Genomic DNA, 20,975 nt, shown 5'->3' with positions numbered 1-20,975 from the left:
AACAATCTTCCATATCCTCCCTGTTTATTTATCATTTTCCATGTTGCTACTTAGCTATTTAAATGGAAAACTTAAGCAAAGTCCAAGGACAGGTTAATATCTACTGCAGGGAATAACAGTAAACACATTCATGAACTAACTGTTGTTTACAAGTTAAACAAACACGGTAATTGTTTGTTAGCAGAAGAAATTATGAGTTTATTTTAGGCCATTAGTATCTCAGTTTAAATTGTGTTTGTATTCTGTAAATCTTTAATGTTTCACCAGAGGAAAAGTTCAGCTACATTTTCTACTGAAAACTCCTCAGAAAGGCTGAAAGCCTGAGTTGAACAAACTAAAAATTGAAATTAAACATAAGCAGTAGATGGGTTAATGGATTTCTTATTTGACATTTGTAGCTTGGTTATCATCTAGAATTCAGTTTTTAGTAATGTTATGAACTGCTTGACTTGGTGGACTTTACAATTGTTTTTAGGGAAGGAAATTCCCATTCAAAAGTTGTTGGCACTTTTTGGGTGCTGTCTCCAGGGTCATGGACAGGGTTCTCTTAATTATGCAAATGAGAAAATAGGCTTTTTTTCTCCACAATACACTTTATAGATTCTTGGATAGGGAATAGGCAAATTGACATTTGAAACTTCCTGAGAGAAACGCATTTAAGACCTCTAAATCATTTCCTTTGAAATATTTGAAATGTAATCTTAGAAGAAGCTGCCGATGAGGAGCAAAGTTGAAAGGAGTCCTAAGAAAAATTTATCCATAGTGAGTAGGGAAAGGGAAAGACTTTGCCCCACTGTCTTGGATGAGACTGTGATCTCAAGAGGGTTGGTTTTGGCGGGTGGTAACTGTACCTAGGTGCTCATCAGGCTTAGCCACTATGACGAGCACTGTGGCACTATGGCTCCCTTCAAGTACTAGATATGAACATGTATGTATGCAGTCCACAATAAAGCGGAGAAAACCTTCAAGAGACTGACTTCCAGCTGTGGACAATGATGGAATTACTGAAGCTTCACGATCAGGTTTTAATAGGGACAATATGTGAACATGGCAGGAGTAAGGGCAGCTGGAAATAGACTGGTCAGATTATTCCAGCTCACTGAAGCATTTGGAGCTAGACCGTAATCTTAATAAAGGCAAAATAAAGATTAAGACATTATTTTAGCTTGGCACAGTGGTGTGAATTTATAATCTGAGCAACTTGAGAGGTTGAGGTGGGAGGATTCTGAGTTGAAGGCCAACTTGGGCTACGTAGTGAAACCCCATCTCAAAAAAAGAAAAAATGTATGGGAGTCCTCCAGAGGAACAGACCAATAGTAGCTAGATGGATACATCGATAGCCAGATAGATGAGGACATTCATTATGGGAATAGTCTCACACGACTGTGGGGGCTGAGAGGTCCTGCCATGTGCCATCCGCAAGATGAAGACCAGGAAAACTAGTGGTGAAATTCAGTCTAAGTTCAAAAGCTTGAAAACCAAAGGTGGCAGCTGGTGTAAGTCTGAGAATCTGAAGGGCTGAGAACAAGGAACTTCAAAGTCTGTGTAGGAGAAGATGGATGTCCCATCTCAGAAAGAGAGAATTCACCATTCCTCTGTCCCTTTGTTCTTTTCAGACCTTTGATGGATCAAAGGGTGTCCTCCCATATTGGTGAAGGTGGATCCTCTTTACTTTTTATTCAGTTTACTGATTCCATTGCTAATCTTTTCTAGAAACACCCTCACAGACACACCCAGAAATAATCTTGTTCCAGCCATCTGGACATCCTCAGGTCTGCCAAGTTGTACATAAAATTAACCATCAACAGAAAGCAAAGATTAAGAACTGAGTAGAAAAGATTTTATTGTCTGAGAGGGAGCCCAATCCTGCACAGAATCTAGGTAATGAAAGGTGAAGTCCGGGGGGGGGGGGGGGCGTGGTGGGAATTGGATGAGTCATTTAGAGTTGACTCCCAGGAAGATGAAGATTAGTGTGCAGGTGGGCTATTGGCAGGGCTTTCAGGCACAACACTCATAAAGAAGCAAGGTTAACAGGTCGAGGCTGACCACCATAACTCTTCTACCCTTTAGCCCATAACTACATTAATAAATTTTGAAGAGACTCATACAATACATCTGGCATATCTCTTCTTCCCTACCATGTAGAATGTGGGACACTTGCTGTCACACAGTGTGAAGGTCATCCAGAGAGGCTCATTGAATTGAGGAGGTGCCTAAACATCAAAATTTGCTTCTGGAAGAATAGCCTTAAGCACATCATAAATTAACTTATAACATTTGATGTGACTGTCAATTTCCTAAGGTATTTACTCTATCCTCTTCAGTTTTAAAAAGTAATAAAGCATAATTTACATATCATTAGTTTTAACTAGCCATGACCTCATAGAAACTTTCAAATATGTGTTCTGGGTTCCACTCTCCTGACTCACTCATGACTTCCCTAGCTTCCTCTTCACTCCTCTACCTCTCACAGTAAACACATTACAGTTGACAAGATGCTATTGTATGTTTCTCAGATTGTAAGTTTACATACACACTCAAATATTCACAGAGTACAGATTCTGTCACTTTTGTGATTTGTCTAATTATCTTAAGAAGCCCCTTCCTTATAAGGTAGAATAGGGTAGAGGGTACTAAATTTATTCCAATTCAGTAAAGTCAGTTGAGTTCTATAATTCAAACAATAGCTGGTAGGTATTTCAGTCTTTTATGTATGTCTATTTTGATGCTCTCCTCCCTGTCTTATGCTCTCAAATATGGACCTGAGAGCATGGGTGAGGAGGCTATGTGACCTTTGGGGTGGGAAGAAAGAGGTCATCCCCAGAGCTGTGTTTCTGTATCTTTGTGGCATCTTCTTGGCACCTTAGATCCAGGCCAGTTTCATTGGGCCAGTGGGTGTCCACTGGCATTGGGTGCTGGTGGAATCAGAGCTTAAGTATTCAGTCCATCATGGTGTTCCTTGCTTGACGTGTCTCCTTGGTATCTGGCTGTAGTTCTTCCTGAGAGACCGCTCTGTTTCCAGTGCAGTCACCTTATCTTACAAATTCACCAGTCAGCATCATCAACTGTCTGCCCTAGAGCATGGAGAAATTCTGTAATTCTTTCCAGGCAGAGGAAAGAGTCACATTATTGTCCTTTTTCACTATGCTTTGGCTGCTTAACAAAGTTTGAGTCCTCAAACTTCTTTTCTTGAAATTCTCTGCTCACTCCTTAGCTGATCTCATTCAGTACCTGTACACTAATGACTCCCAAATCTGTATCTATATCCCAAACTTTTCCCCTAGGCTCTAGACTTGAATATCACTCAATATTCCCACTGAGGTGTCTAATAGCCCTCTCAAACTTAAAAATGGAACTTTGCCCTTCCCCCCAGATGGACTCCTTCCTCAACTGTTCTCAGCTCTATAAATACCAGCTGCATTCCTTCAGACACCCAGCCTAAAGTATCATCGTTTTCTGTGAGTTTCTTACACCCCACATCCAATCCACTAGGAAAACCTTGTGGCTGTCATTTAAAATACACCCAGCCTGTATATTTCTTACCACCTTTTCCCTCTACCACTATGAGGTATGAAACCATCTCCTCTATTCTGGATTAACTTTCTAGCTGGTCTTCTTGTTTCTAAGTGTGGCATAAACTCTACCTTCAACATAGCATCCAGTGGGACTTTTTAAAGATACATGTATGTCATGGTTTTTTCTGTTCAACTTTTCCCAAAGATGTTGGCTGTTTCCTGTGCTCAATACTCTCTTTTCTCAGATGTTCATACAGCTGTCCCTCATTTCCTCTAGGTCTCCGATGAAGCGCTACATTTTAGCAAGTCTTTCTCTGACCTGATTAATGATCATTTAGAAATTGTAGCCCTCCCCACCAACCAAAACTCCCTGCCCCATTTCATTGTGCTTTACTTCTCTTGCAATGTTTATCTTCACATATTTATATGTTTATTCATTTTTTCTTTCCTCCAAATGGGAAGCTAGGATCTCTAATGGTAGGCACTTGACTCTGTTAATTAATTTATCCCCAGTGCCTAGAATAGTGCCTGGCATGTCAGAGTGCTCTGCAAAATTTGAGTGGTGTAATGCTTTAGAATATAATAGAAGAAACGTCCAAGGGCTTTTCAAACACAAGTTTTGCTCTAATTCCCTATTCTGGAAAATAGGATGGTATCTTAACATGGAAAATTCCAAGATTATGAAAGTTGGTATTAGTATAGAGCTTTGACTAAAAGCTAAGTTTAGGACAATTCTCAGAACTGCTTCTATGAATACATTTGGCTAACTGAGGTGTAAAATGACATAGCTTATTAGTTGTAGGTATAAATTTGGGAGAAGAAATGGGGGTGGGAATACTAGTGATGTTAAAAGTTAGTATTCATTGTGTGCCAACTTTGTGACTAAAATTTCATGTATTCTGTTTTTTTCTCAACAACCACGTAACGTAGATAAGGAACACAGGCCTAAGTCATTAATAACTTGATCAAAAGTCACGAGTTTAATGACAGGCTGACATGGGGCTGTTTAGTCTACCTTCTTTCCAATGTTCCATACCACATTCAGTGATTTCCAAAGGGATATTACCAGCCTACTTGTCTTTGAAAACTACTTGCCATCCTGTTTTAAAGTTATCTTAAAAGCCTTTCAAAAAAAACATAGCAGCGTAGCTTCTTACAGAGAGAAGTAAAAGAGCCCACAGTTTTTGTGACTATGTGTGTCAGCAAGCTTATTCGTCCAGGATTCTGTGCTGACTAATGATCGTATTGCCTCACCAATTACTGTGATTATAGAGAGATCTTTTATCTGGAACAGTGACGGTGGCCTTTGGGAACACAGAGTGGTGGAGTGGACAACACAGTACATCACCACGGGAAGCCTGTGACCTGCCTCCACCCTGAGCTTGTGCTGAAGCAGCAGGACAGTGGAGGGAGAAGAAAGGTAATTACCTATGTATGAATGATGAGTGCTGAGAACCACGTTCTCCACAGTGCTAGAGCCTAGGTTTTATGGCCTCAACCTTAGCACAGCAGGACCTAATTCTGACATCCTGAGGAGGAAAGCTACTTCTTTTACTTTGGTGCTCTGCCTCTGTGGCATTTCTCTTCCTCCTGCTACCTCAAGTCACATCACATCATTTCTTGGAAGGTGCATAAATCCTTTATCCTTTTTCCTGGGATGCTGCTCATCTACTTAAGTGATCCCACACACATGGCAACGCGTTGGGAGAGATTGCCTGCTCTTTCCCAGGGCTGCGAGCAACCACAGGCCAGAAAAAAATAGGCCCACAAATCGCTCTGTGCAGTGATTTGAAAACAATAATGTGACTCGTTAGTATTCACAAGCAGAAAATGGAACTTGCTGTTTGTGTTCGGTTATCAAAGCAGCGTGGCGGTCTCCCTGACAGAGAGGAAGAAGTGGCCTCTGGAATCATTTGCAGGTGTAAAAGCCCTGCACATGACATCTTTTCCTAATTAATAACATTCAGTGTATTCCCCCAGCTCTTCTGGGATGTGCAGGTATTTATTCCATCTTGTTTGAGAGGAAGGGCAGTGATTGACAACAGTTCTCTTTACAAATCCCAAGTGGTGTATAATTTGGTTTTCTAATTGTGCATGTTTGCACAATCTGCTTCCTACTCCAGCTAGATTGCTGTGAGTTGAAAGGAATTATGTTCTCAGTAAGGTCTTGGGCCTGCTGTATGCTTCTAGTAAGGACAAAATTTGACCATTTTCAGTATTATGGAGCTCTCACACATATCACCAGGCAGTTGTAAGCCGCTGTCATGAGTGCTACAGTAGAAATAACAGTGGAGGACTCTGTAGGGACAGGCCAACAGAAGCTTCACAGAGAAAGGTAACACATCAGGTGGGTCCTGAAGGATGAGTAAGAGTCTGACAAACAAAGGGACTGGAGGAGAAAAACACTTTAGACAGCATGAATGGCCTAAGGCAAACACTGGAACAGCAAGGCCTATTTGGGAAATGGTGGTTACAGCAATTATCTTTATTATGCGATTCTCTCCCTAGTGGGAGCCTTTGGTTTCTTGAAGTGTGTGGAATTTGATATGTCCACTTAAATCCTAGTGGTAGTTTTTTGACACTCCTGGTAGAGTGAGTACTTATAACTGAAGGAGCCATGAGAGCAAGATGCAACTTCTGGGTTTGAGTTTGGGGAAAGATTTTTATCTTTGCCTTGTCAATCAGTTTCCCATTTATAAAGCAAAGTCATCAACTCCTCTTTATCTAAAGATAATTGATGAGTGAAATTGACTCTAACAGTTCTCTAACAAGATAACTCTTGGGGATCCAAGGATCCTCCTGATCAATTCTCAGCACACACGCTGTAGGGGAGCAGAGAGCCTGAGTCTCCTTCAGGATACCAGGCTAGCAGGACAGAATCAGTCTTTCCTTCTCATCTGCCTCTCCATCCAAAGCGCTGAGGTCTGTGTGTCTCACAGTGAGACAGCCTAAGACCCAACCACCTGAGGAAGTCATTCTTTCTCTGGTTCTGTGGCACTGTGGCTAGTTCTCATACTGAAAGAGGGAGTCTTGAGGCTTAGAAAGAGCAGAGCAGCTTCTGGGTGAGAGGAAGGAGCTCCTGGGTTTCCATTAGCTTTTTTCTTACACAAAGAAAGCAGGGCCCTACTTCCTTCCTGGATAAGAAACAACATAAATTGATCATAAAATCATTGATGAAGAAAAATGGTAAGAAAAAATAACTAATTTACCTGATTTATGAAGGTCATTAAGAACCTACTAGGATGTTCTGATTCAGTTGAGACAGTAAATTTTATGCGACAAGAATGACAATTGAGAAAAAGTAAGTGGGAGAATGCAATGGAGCAAACATTTTGTTTCTCCCTTGCCCTCACATACATCTTGCTGACTTCCTACTGTGGCACCTCTAGATCCTTTTCTATCACCTTTACCTTGATTCTCAACCAGGGTGAACTTGAACTGGGATATCTTGCCCTTCAGTTGGACTATGAGCAGAGATTGTGTTTTCAATTTCCTGGCTGGTCAAAGCATTGATTTGGGATTAAAGAGAATCTTCCATATTAGATGCTAACAATTTGCTTGGTTTTGGCTCCCCTAACTGGGAAAAAAAAATCATGCAGACATTGCAAGGTTAAAGATTGTTTTTTTTTTTTTTTTTTTCATTTTTCTTTTATTAGTCATATGTGCATACAAGGCTTGGTTCATTTCTCCCCCCTGCCCCCACCCCCTCCCTTACCACCCACTCCACCCCCTCCCGCTCCCCCCCTCAATACCCAGCAGAAACTATTTTGCCCTTATCTCTAATTTTGTTGTAGAGAGAGTATAAGCAATAATAGGAAGGAACAAGGGGTTTTGCTGGTTGAGATAAGGATAGCTATACAGGGCATTGACTCACATTGATTTCCTGTGCGTGGGTGTTACCTTCTAGGTTAATTCTTTTTGATCTAACCTTTTCTCTAGTTCCTGGTCCCCTTCTCCTATTGGCCTCAGTTGCTTTAAGGTACCTGCTTTAGTTTCTCTGCATTAAGGGCAACGAATGCTAGCTAGTTTTTTAGGTGTCTTACCTATCCTCACCCCTGCATTTATCCTTTCTTTTGTCAGGTATAGCAAGACTGAATCTGCAACTTGTAAGTGACCCCAGTGATCATCTATTCTGATGTTTCTCAAAGAGGACACAGCCGATTCTAAGTTGTATAAGGATGAATTATTTCTAATATTAATAAGTCAATATTTTAACATGTATTATAACATTTTAGATGGTGCAAGAAAAGCATAATTTCAAGGATATTTGGGTGAAAGTGTACACGAGCATGACAATTGTAAGATTCACATGGATGACTAAAGTTTGGAAAACTGACCACTCTATTTTTTTTTCTTTCAACAGCTATGGAAACTGAGAGACAAGGCCAAGGTCACACAGCAATTTCCCAGGTTGTGAGATTGTTTATCCATTCTTCATTTTCTCCATTTTTGTAAATGTGTAATATTGCTCTTTCTGTACTCAAAAATTAACAATATTTTATTATTGCTAAGCCATGTACCTAATATAAAATATGGTTTGGGACAACACATATAATACATAATGAATACTAAAAAGTGACTGTATAGGTAGTCCATGTTGGATTTGGCTGTGAAGTCTGAGGGTCGACATCAGCTGGCAGCCAGCCCTTCATGTCTGTCACATGTACGTCCCCTTCCAGCCAGCCTACCAGTCTCTTTGGATTCTATTCCACAGTTAATCCAGAGCAGGGAATCTTAGACTTTATTTGAATACCACAATGAGACCTGCTTTCTGTGAAATAATGTCTACCACCCCCTATTCTGTTTTTTGTTCTATAATTTTAAATTCTCTGTTACAATGGGCCACTAACAATAGTAATCATACTTTTTGTTCATTAAGTTCTCATTATATGCGAGCACTGTTCTAAGTACTTTTTATTTGTGAATAGAATAATTTTACTCATCAAATTCTTATTATGCCTGATTCAAAGATGAGAACACTGAGGCACACAGAGGTTAAGTAACCTGCTTGGCATTAGAGCGCTATTAAGAAGGCTTTGTCCCAGGCAGTCTGCTGCAGGGATACACTCTTGGTCTCCTGGTCATGGTAAACCCAACCATATTGACCTTTTAAAAAAAATTCTCTATATATGTTTACAAGTTTGTATAATATACTATGATAGCACTGAAAGTTCAATGTAGTCTTTATATAATTTGATTCTCAAACAGTTTAAAAACAGCTTTGTATTCTAATTTTCATGTTGTATATAAAAATGTTATCATACATAATTTGACAAAGTCCCTTAAAGAGGAGTATGTGGAGCTGGAAATTGGTAGGATAATTGAAATGTTTTATGCAAACTGATTTTAAAATTATGGCAGGGAGAAGGATGAGGTAGACTACAGGGAGAAGAGTAATTCAGGACAAAAGCAACAATAATTATAACAGGGCTGGAGTCGTGACTCAAGCAGCACAGCATCTGCTTAGCAAGCTTGAAGCCTTAAGGTCAAACCCCAGCACCACACAAGAAAATTTAACAATATGATAATAGTGGCAGCTGCATGTGTTGAGAGCTTAATGTATACCTCTATTGAATACTCATTTATACGTTGTGTTGTGTGGTTTCTCACACGATGCTTTTGAGGTCTTCATTGTCATTCTATTTTACATGTGTGGAAATAGAGCGGCAGAGACATTACACTTCACCTCTTTCTATTTGTGGGTGCATCCTGGTATGGTTCTGTTTTGGGCTTACATCATGAACAATGAACATACTGAAAATTTTCTCGCTTAGATAACCCTCCACTCCCCAAATTAGTTAGCAAGGTTAAGGAGGCCTTTGGGGGGATGTTCCCAGCAAAAACAGCACTTTAGGAACCTCCTAAGTGACATGGGTGGTAAGACCTTACTCAAAGGGATGCTTTACTACTGCCCTGGTAAGGATGGCCTCTCTGAAATAAATTTATAACTTTCCAGGGTGAAAATTTTGAAAGCAACTGACTAATTTTGATGTCTGACTCATTTGCTCAAAAAAGTCCACTCTATATATATGAACGTAACAGTAAGAAAAGTCCAATTTTTCAGAAAAACTAGTTTAAAATAGATTCCGCCTTAGACTGGGTTGACAGCTATTTCTTTGTCATTCTGAAATTCCAGCCATGTACTCCAACATGGCCTTTCAAAACGACAGAGATCAAGTTTGCTCTCTTTTCTGCATGACAGCTGCTCACACATTTGAAGGCAGCTTTCATATTTTCTCTGTGTTGTCTTTTCTTAAGGTTACTCAAAGGTTCCTTAAAACTTCCTTCCTCCACAAAAGACTATGATGATACTTAATTCAGAGATACCCAGCCTAGTTCACTCTGGTTTAAAAAGCATCTCTGTGCAAAGATAAAATACCATTTGGCCTGTTTTCTCTTTGCAAGGCAGGCTTTGGGACAATGATAAATATTTGTCTAAACTCTGCAGCAGAGCCATATGCAAATTTGCATCATGGCACTGTGGGTGATGTACTGCGTGGTAATTATGTGACTTGTAACTTGATAAAGCCGGGTGTTAGAAACTCACTTATGACAGAAGGCGCGGTCAGCAAGCCAGGAATCCTCAGCATCTCTGTCTCCTTGCCACTTCAAATGGCATTGAGAAAGAGGGAGGTCAGGGTGGGAAGTTTTTATTACATTTTTCTGAGGTCACAAATATGGGTGATGTCAAATAATTGCTAAGAGAGGTACAAGATGTTCGTTAACGGTGCAAATGTTTTGAGTCGATCAGTGCAAAATTCCCATCTTTGCCAGGATCAATTTGTCCAGATGGATGAGTGGATTAGAGGAAGAGTGTGTATTAAACACAAGTCAATTCGCCTCTAATTGCTGATATAAAAATAGATACAGGAACCAGATAGCTCTGGCTCTGCCACTGACAAGTGAACTAGATCTTTAGCCCACAGTGCACCAATGGTGAGTTTTGAATGCAGCAAATCCATTCTGCAGCAAATGCCAGCAAGATGGTAAGACATGGGATGGGGAGGCACAATGAGCCCTTTCTCCTAGCTTTTGGAGAAAGAGGCTTGGCTACAAGTCCTGACTCTGCCTTCAAAGGTTTGTGTTACGTGACTGGAGTCAAACAGCTCTTGGAGCCTCGGCTGCAGACATAAGAAAGGATTTAAATGATGTCTCTTCACAAGGGATTGCAATCATGCAACTTCATGAAGACGGATGGAAATTCTCCCTCCTACACACACCCCATCATCTGCGTTAGATCACACCCTGGACCTGGAGCCAATCTACCTATGCCAGGATCCCCAACCTTATTTGCACGGTGAACAGTACCTAGACAATCCTTCACTTATCCAAAGTAATATTCTTTCTTCTCTTTTCTAAAAAGCACAGGCTGCTCTAGGTCTGTTATTCATTTTCTTCTCAGATCCCAACAGAAAGGAATGGTACTTATTCCATGCCAGATACTGTTTTAAAAACTTCAGATATATTAATTTATTCAATAAATCTTACAAACATTTCCAATGGGTGTTATTACTAGCCCCATTACACAGATAAGGTAACTGAGGCATGGAGAGGTTAAGACACCCTGACAGTCGTACAATGAGAATAAGTGTTGGAGCTGGAGTTTTGATTCAGGTGGTCTGGGTTTTAAATCAGTGTGTTTAAGCCCTGTATCACATTGCCTGCCTTAGATTGAGCTGTGGATATTTTCCCTTTACTGTAGTCAAAGCACTAGCATAGCCTCTACGCCTCAGTGTTGGGAAGTGGTAAGGAGTGGAAGAAGCTGGTGCAGACAGGAGAATATGCAACCACCTGAAGGGGGAGCATTTTCTCCCCACATCCAGTTACTGGCTGCCACACATGTTCCTGGCCTCATCCTGCATAAATCTTCTTATTTTTAAAGTTTGTTTTTAATTTTAATTTTTTATTATTGTTGATAATACTGGGGATGCATTGTAGTTTTCACAAAAGTTCTTACAATGTATCATGGTTGGGTTCACCCCCTCCATCATTCTCCTTTATACCCCCCAATATGGAAAGTGTGAAGGAGGCTGAATGTAGTAGAAATGTTAAGTATGAAAATGGAAAAATGAGACATGTTGAAACTATTCCTGATGTTTCAGTAAAGACTAGAGTTCAGAATTTTAAAATGCATCCTGTTGACTTTAAGATGTGTCAAACTGATTATAAAAATTTAAAACTCAACACAAGACCTCAGTTGTTCACAGAACAACAATTGTGATGTCGGTTGAGAGGCAGAAATAGCACCACCCTTGTAAGGACAGTCTCTGAAGCTAGACTTCGGTTCAAATGCCCATCTCCTTACTTCTCAGTAAGTCATTAACCTCTCTTTGTCTCCATTCCACTGTTTGTAAATTAGAGCTCATGACGTAAGTGAGAATTCTTGCTCCAAATTGTAAGGATTGAGTTAGGTAAACACCTGAACAGTGTCTAGCTCACTGTTCTTCCTCATGCTATCAAAATCAAATATTTACAATGAATGTGGAACTTACATAGTTTTGGGTGGCCAGTAGAATAGCTTTTCTTGGAAAACAATGTTCTATGTAGCATTTGAAAAGTGTTGATTTTATGGTATTTCCTTCATTTCACTTCCAATCTATATTCTACCTCAACTTCATCAAGGGGAGCCAAGAGAAAATTATTTCTTCATTAAATTAAACAAAATTGGGATTGGGGAACGTAGCTCACTGGTAGAGTGCTTGTCTAGCATGCACAAGGCCTTGGGTTTGAGTCTCAGCACCAAAAAAAAGAAAGAAAGAAAACGAAAACTTATTTCTCAGTTCTACTTTTTCTTCTAATTTGTTTTTGAAGTTTTTACTCATATTTTTTTCTTAGTCTTGTTCTGGGAATAAAATTAGTAGAAAAGGAAATAACATAACCCCTTAAAGTAGCATTTATTGTGATCCCACATTCATAAAAGGTTCGAGCCTATAGGAAGTTATGAAGGAAGTAGATGACTTTTGCTGGAATGAAAAACCAAAATGGGAAAGTAAAAGAAACAAAGAAGGAAACTGCTCAGCTTTGAAATATGACAATAATTATCTCCATTAAGCGTCTGTAAGAACAGGAGCTGTGTAGATGGTACAGATGGCATGAGGACAAGAATCTGAATCAGACGGGCTCCTAGAGATTTCTGCGGTGGCCTCAGGCTTTCCTGTGCTAAGGAGTAATGTGGGGAGTTTGTTAAAATGCAGGATCCCCGCCCGTGCCCTGGATGGTTTTGTGAATGTAGGTTTGAGCGGGATCCTGGTCTCCACGCACATTATTCAGAACACTGGAGCCTTGGGATGTACTCTGAGAATACACTCAAACACAGCAGTTTAGGGATTGGAAAATACGGCTTGCCTCCCCATCTACCTCCCCTCCCCCACTGCCTTTTTAACCAAAAGAGTCTGTCAAGTGTTATGAGACTTTTCCTGTTCCAGGGGGCCGATGTTGATTTGATCCAACCTGTAACTGTAATTCCACTCACTTGACAGGCCTTGGCATGTGAAATTACCCTAGCCAATAAGATAAAATGTTAAATCTTGGTGTATGTGGGGGGGTGTTGACGTTTATGTTTTACTTTTTGTTTACTCTTTTTTTGAGACAGGGTCTAGTCTAGGCTGGCCTCTAATTCTGCCTCAACCTGCCAAGGGCTGAGATTACAAGTATGTGCCTCCATAGCTGGTAGATGGTAAGTCTTTTTGGAAAGGTTTTATTGTTTATTGAAAAGAGCAGTGCATCAAGCCACTACTTAATTTTAATTTGTCCTTGGATGAATCTCTATGGGGAGTCAATACCTAGAGCTACTAAAGCCATATTTTAGCCAACATTGAGAATGGAGGATGGAAGAAAAACAAGTTCTTAAAGACACTGTGATGACTAAAATAACCTTTGAAATTCCTCCCACTGGGCATGTTAAGTGAGACAATATGCCCACTTAGTTTGAAGCACTTTTAATTATGTATTCTGTTGTTTAAAGCTTTAGCATCTTCATGACACATATTTTGTTTCATAATGGTATAAAAGAATTCACAGAGTAGCTTGCTAATGAAATGAGATAGAATGGAAAAGTGGCAATGTAGCATTCTGGGCGGGGAAGTTGGAGATATGTTTGCAGTTGCAAAATATTTGGCTCAACTTCGAGTTGTTTCTTACAATGCAGATTGGATTCTGATTTGCTCTAATTCAGAGAAAATGGGAGGGAAAATTTTAGTGTATAGGAACTTGCTCCTGTTTAAAGATTCCTTAATAAAATTCCTCAAGAACAAGACAAATCCAAAGGTGACCCATCTGAGAACAAAGAGCTAGAGAGAGGCATTTTATGCATATAGGTTGAAAGCTGGATCGACTGAGAATCTTAATTTGAAGTCTTGCAGTGTTGGGAAACTTTGTTTCTGTCCCTAAGCTAAGGCGAGTTTCTGAAACAGCAGGGAAACAGGAGAATTATCAGAAGATAAAATTAATAAGTTTGGCTTGAGGCCTCTCACATAGCCCCCTCTAGTAATTACTCCTTAATGAAAGAGGGGCAGCTCAGTGCAAAGGCTGAGTAAAGTCAGGTGCACCCCCAAATAAGGCCACTCTTTTCCAAGTCCTTAGGGTGGAGACCATGACACCAATGAAGAGGAGGTGCTTAGGATGTAGAGGTCAAAGGACACACAGTGCATGAGAAGCAGGAAGGTAAAGAATCAGCCACCATGCCAAAGCAAAAATTTTAGCTGTGATTACTTACCCATGAAACTGACTGGAAGTAAATAGAGTGGACATTTGCCAAATTTATGTGATTACTGTATTGTGAAAAACTGAAACACTGAGAGCAGTTGCCCCTCAGGCAACTGGCGGGCCTCACACCTAAACCAACATGAAGTGGGTAGTTACGTCTGTTCGTCTTTCAGAAAAGCTGTTCCACACCACTTGTCCTCGAAGTAGTCAGGGAGGATGAGCCACCAGAGTCAGAACTAGGTCTACTGAGGACAGTGGATAAGGGCCATCTCCCCAAAGGGCAGAATCCAGCCATCTCTAGACTGGTTGTCCAGATTGTTGACTGCACTGCCTGGCATCAAGTTCAGTTCCCGTCTAGGTGCATGGGTATGAGTGAGGGTCTCTGAATTAGATCTTGTTCTGTCCTCCCATAGGGTTTTTTTTTTGGGGGGTGCAGTTATCTTCTTTTATTTCTTCCAGTGTGTATTTGTGTATTTTGGGTGGATAACTGGTCTTTTAGCCATAGAGTTGGACATATGGTACCAAAGAATAAAATGCTATACTAACCAGCTGTCCAGACCTGAAGCCAGATGCTTCTTTTAGGAAAGGAAGAATGACTGCCACCCAAGTGTGAGGCTGTTATTTTCGGTGCCCACACAACAAATGACACATATGGGAACTGGGCAGCCAAGGCAGTAGCAGGCTACTAACTGTTGTTGAATTCCAACATCTCTGCCTCTGCATACTGTGGACTACCATATTTAAAATCTTAAATTTTTTCTTGTATCAGGAATCCATCTGCTTCATGGAGACTCTCCTTGATCCTGGGAGAATAAATTGAGATGACTAAGTAAAGTCGTGATCAGTGACAGTCATTAGGTTAACTATGGGCTATGACTATACCTTGGCCATTTTTAGACAGCAAGAGCACTCTCCAACAGGCTTCTGGAAAAGACTTTCCTTCCCATAAAATAAAGGATGTGGAGAAACCCTCTTCCTCCCTCTTCTGGCTTCAGGAAGTTGCCATGGGAGGAGAGGCTCGGTTGCGGCAGGAATCTGGCAACTCTTCTGGAACTGGGGACCCATAATGACAGAGCTGTAAGATGGATGGATCCTGGGTCCCAAAACACTCTGTGTAGCTTCTGAAGGGGCCTGGCTCTGCCTTGCACCTGACTTCTTGTGAAGTGAGGTAATGAATGCCTCTGTGCTTAAGCTGCTAACTGGGCTGTTACTTGAGGCATTAAAGATCTTAAATGAGTGATAAAGACAGGTCTTTCTTAAATTCTGCTTATGGGGCCTGCATTACTTATTTGTTTAGCATGCAGTTCGTTGAGTCATATAAACATCTGAATTTGAAGCCAGACCCTGCCACCTCCAAGTTTAAACAAGCCACTTAACCTTCTTATGTCTCCGTTTGTTGGTCTGTAAAAATGGGGACAATGGAACCCTCCTCGATCAGAGGCCTGGGTTTATGACACTAATAAGCACTCGATAGGTGTGAAGTACTTTTCGCTGTTACTTTCTTGATGGAGAATATCCTAGCCTCCCCCGAGGTAGAAGCTAATGTTCGTGCAGCATGTCAGCATGTTGATTTAAACAGAGCTTTCTAGCATTGTAAGAAAAACAAAAATGCCACTTATTCCTGGCTTTGTGCATCAGAATTGAGTTGCTAAAGAAAAGCAGGAGCAAATTCGTTTTGCTGCAGTGGAGCTTTTTCAGCCTGTCATTCTTCCCAGATTCGCTGGATTAAACCAGCGTAGATGCTTTCTGCTTTTACCAGGTGGCTCAGTTGGAATGTGTGATTCTTGCAGATCTGGCAACTGATGGAGAGCAGGAGATGTCTGAACAGGAATGCTAAATTACTTTCACCATGGGAATAGATTGTGTTGGCACGACTGTTACTTGATTTGTTTAAACCATACTTTCATTGTAGACATTCTCTCCACTCATGGGAATAGGATCTGTCTGTTTCTCCAGGATGCTACACCATATGTTCAAGGACCACACTGAAGATTCAAGTCCATTTAAGGGCCAGTGATATAAAAGGGATAGAAGGGAGGGCCCAAGCTGAGACAGAAGGGAAGAGCTGACCTTCTCTCGTGTTACACAATTGCTTAAAAATTAGATTATGAAACCACAAAGCATTTTTATGAGGAAAATTAACACGAATTCAATGGAAGTTGCTAATTGTTCAGCACAGTTCTCTGAAGCTGTCTTGTACCTGGGCATGATGGTGTTTTATGGCAAACAGCATTTTCAGACATGTTGCAACAGTCCCCAGCTGGCTGACCAGCCCCTTATCATATCCTTACGCCTAACACCAGAAACTACAAACCCAATTTCTCCTTCAACTACCATTTCAAGCACAATGATAAGTTAGGAAGATGCATTTGAGGGGTGGTGGTGGTGAGTGGGGTGGGAGTAGAGAACTGATTTTATTCACAAAAACCCAGGACATTACTTTGGACAAGTTGTTGAATCTTTCTGAAGTGTCCTTTCCTCATCTGTAAAACAAAGATATGGTATCTTTACTAAAGCTAACAAATGGGCCTAAGTGACTCCATTTTGTATCTGGGCTCCATTTTGTGTAGGTCCTGCCTAACCTTGCTTATATTTTGCAGACCAGACCCAGTTAGTAATTTCTCTGTTCTATTCTGAAAAACCACAGTACCCTAAACCTTTGAAGACATGTCTCCAGGCTAAACTGCACCCTTGTCAATGTACTGACCCACCTCACCATGTATAGAAGGACCCAGTAACAGTCCATTCCATTCCCCCCCCACATGGCCTAGAACTCGTGCTTCATAAAGCCCTGAAACCTCACACCAGTTAGCTCACAGGACTGTTGCTGTCTATGGTGTCTGGCCCCTTTCCTCTCTTGAAAATTGAGTACAGCTTTGTCTCTGCTTTAACTCTGGCCTTTATGAAATCTCATACACCCTGCACACCAGCCACAAGACCGAGAACTAACATTTACTGTGGGATTGTTGCAATCAAGACTGTATAGAGAAAATGCTTGTGCTAGTTTGTTACCACTTATGCATAAGTGACTAGGAGGATTATAAACAAGGGTGAAGTGTGTATTTTGGGGAACATGTGCTTGAAGTAGAAACTATATGGCATGTGCAAAATTCACTTTGATGGCCCCGAAGAATTGACTTCAAAAAGAGGTATAACATATATGTAGTCGTGCATCATTTAATGGCAGGGATGTGTTCTGAGAAATGTGTTGATGGGTGATTTTGTTATTGCTGTGTGAACATTATAGTGTATTTACTCAGACTTCAGTGGTACAAGTCAATCACTCAAAGTGATTGGTCACTCTTGATGCGACCAAGAGATGCAGTCAACACACGATGTATGAGGCTGCTTGCAACACTAAAGGGGCACATTGTTTTATAACAAACTTTTAAAAAAGTAAAAAGAGTACACTCTAAAATAACAATATAGCCTTGTAAATACATAAACCAGTAATATAGTTGTTTATCATTATCAGGTATCAGGTATTGTACAAAATTGTGTGTGTTATACTTTCATCTTTGTTTGTCTTGGGAGTTAGGGTCTCATTGTACAGCCCAGGCTGGCCTTGAGTTGGAGATCCTCCTGCTGCAAGCTCCCAAGTCCTGGTATTACTATTGGAACAGCAAGTTGCATTAAGCTGCAGTGTTATGATGACTACAATGTTACCAAGTGATAGAAATTTACAGCTCCATTATAATCTTATGGGACCACCATTATGTATGCAGACTGTCATTGACCAAAATGTCATATGGCTCCCGACTGATATATTTAAGCAGTGGAGACAGAAGGAAGGAAATAGATTTCAAATAACAGTCCACATTGCAAGTTTCAAGGGCAGGTGCTCTACATTGGTGGGTTTCATTTGCCGTGGACAATTAGAATCACTGCACAGGGTAGTGACAGAATCTATCTTTTGCTTTGCAAAGTGGCCTTGGTGAAAATAATCTTGGTCTCTGGTCATCTTTTCCATTCCTTGTATGTGGATTTAGTTTCCTCATCCACAGAAGAGAAACGGGCTTGACAAACATGCCTATGATGAGACACAATCTGCTTACCTCCCCAGACAACTTCTTCTCATCTTGCATATCTCCGTGAAGGTGACACCCTAAGCTTATCCCAACCCCATCAAACTCCAGTTTAGAGTGAGCACCCAGAACCATCCTCCCAAAGTACTGTGTATGTGCCTCCATGGCACTCTACACACTTCTATTATTGCCTCTCTGCTCATAAAACTGTAAGCTTGTGAGGTCAGGGGCTGGGTCAGTCTTGTCCACTGTTCTCTGGAACAGAGACTGGCTGGTAGGGTGGGTAAATATCAGCAGTAAGAATGTAAGCCCAAGTGAACGGTCAATTGTCGTGATACTCTGAGGTTCTATTTCTGGGAAACATAGCCACAAAAAAATTGCTGTGGTCATTTTGAATATACATTAAAGAAGAATATGATGAAATCTCACAAAGCCATAGCTCAGGTTCAACTATTATCAAGATGAAAGTTGTGCCACATTTGCTTCTCTTTCCTCCTTCTGTAGTTTTTGTTTCAAATTCTAGGTCTCATGTCATTCGTACTCCTAAGTATTTCAGAATGCATCTCAAAAATCAAGGCCATTTTCTTACTTACATATGATGCTCTTATCCAGTCTAGCAAAACATAATCAACAACAATTTCTTTGTGTTGCCTACTGTTGAGTCAATATTCAGATTTCTCTGATTCTCTCACAGATGGCTTTTAATGATTGATTTACTCCAGTGAGGAAGAAAAAGTCCCACACATCATTCGGTTGTTATGGTTTTAATTCCCTCTTATGCCTCTTTTGTTTCATGACACTGTCGTATTGAAGAACTGGATTTATTGTCCCAGACTGTTTCCCATATTCTGGATTTGTCTGTTATTTTTTTTTGCAGTGTCATTTAATTTGTTCCTCTGACCTCGTATTTCCTATAAATTGGAAGTGATCTGTAAGAGCTCAGTAAGGTTGAGGTTTAACTCTTTTTGACAGTAAGCTTTCGTAGGTAGTTCTGAGTATTTCATGCTCCACATTATCAGGAAGCACAAAATGTCTCAATGACCCAGTACTGCATTTTATGCAGGAACCATGCCTTCTAAATCAGCTTTCTATTGATCAGCATTTGTTGTTTTTTTTCCACAATTCTTATCACAAATAATGTCACAATGAGTTAACTTGTGCATCAGTTCTATTTTTCATAACAGTGCATTTTTAATACGATTTCCTAGGATTGGAAAAGTATTACTTCTTTGATGCCAATTTATATTTTTCTGTGACTGCTAAAAAACTTCTTCGTTCTGTTTCTGGGTTCCAGCAATTTTACCATGATGTACCTTGGTGCCTTTACCCTGCTTATGTCTATATGGCTTGGATTTAGAAAATGCTTCTTGAGTTTGTGACTTGGTGGCTTTGGTCAGTTTGGAAAGCTCAGTGTCACACATTCAAATATTGCTATTCTCTTTCTCTGTCTGTAATTCTTTATGTGAGACCTTTGCACTTCCCCTTTCTCTCTCATCTTCTCATCTGTATTTCCACTCATTGATTTGTCTGACTCATCTAGCCTGCCATTACTGGTAGCAGAAGTGTTTACAGAAATTTTTTTAAAGTAAATTATTCTAATCAGTAAGATTATGTCTATAGTTTTGATGCCTATATATGGCCTTCTTGTCTTTCTTTTTGAGTTAGTAGAGTTTAAATTCAGGATTTTGTGTTTACCAGACAGGTGCTCTACCACTTGAACCATATTACCAGCCCTTTTTGGTTTTAGTTATGTTTCAAATAGGGTCTTGCATTGATGCCCAGGCTGGCCTGGATCATGATCCTCCTACTTATGCTTCCTGCATAGCTGGAATGCCAGGTGCACATCACTGTGCACAGCTTTTTATTGGTTGAATGTGGTCTCACTGTTTGCCCAGGGTGGTATCGAACAGTGATCCTCCTAATCTCTGCCTCCTGAGTAGCTAGGATTACAAATGTGAGCCACATGTCTGGCTCTTATTTCTTAGATTTAATATTTTGACTGTCTGTATCTGTGTGACCCCCTGCCCACACACAGTAAAACTGCCTACTTCTCATAGAAGTCTTACAGAAAACCTTCTCATCAGGTCTTGTAGGTGGCTGCATGAGTTAAAAGCATCGCTGTTTCTCTGAGGAGATATTGTTTGAAGTTGTTACCAGAGCTGTGTATAGGACATATTAAAACCCAGTATTAAGCTGCACAGGTAAAAATTTCCTACCAGTGTAAAAGAAGTATCTCATAATCAACTTATTGAAATTTTCTATCTTAAAACAAATTCAGATGAACCTGTCACTGTGACTTTACACTTGATTAATAGCTATGGAAAGCTTTAAAAAATTATCCTACATATTAAAGTTTTCTCAAGGACATGCCCATTAAACTACCTGGACATCTGCAAAGGAAACAATGTGCTTTCTTACTTTATCAAGCATTGTGCAATTGTGCAGGCAGTTGATTTTTGTTTATATTTTTGTGTTATGCCTAAACTAGTGTTTCTGTGCTGGTAAAATATTACTTGGGGTCATGTTTTCATTCACTACAAGAGAACAGAAATGCTCAAGAAGAAAGCAGAGAATTCTGCCTTCTCCCCAGGCTGTTATCATGGCAAGGCTGTGGTTAGAGTTGGCTGCCAAGGTGAGATTGCTAACATAAGCATCTGTCTCTCCTCTGTGTTCTGTGTTCTCATTTTTCTTTTTACTTCCATTAATGCTTGGGGGAAATTAGAATTTGGAA

This window comes from Castor canadensis, chromosome 2, assembly GCF_047511655.1.
Source record: "Castor canadensis chromosome 2, mCasCan1.hap1v2, whole genome shotgun sequence".
Classification (NCBI taxonomy): domain Eukaryota; kingdom Metazoa; phylum Chordata; class Mammalia; order Rodentia; family Castoridae; genus Castor; species Castor canadensis.
This window is presented reverse-complemented; position numbering follows the sequence as displayed.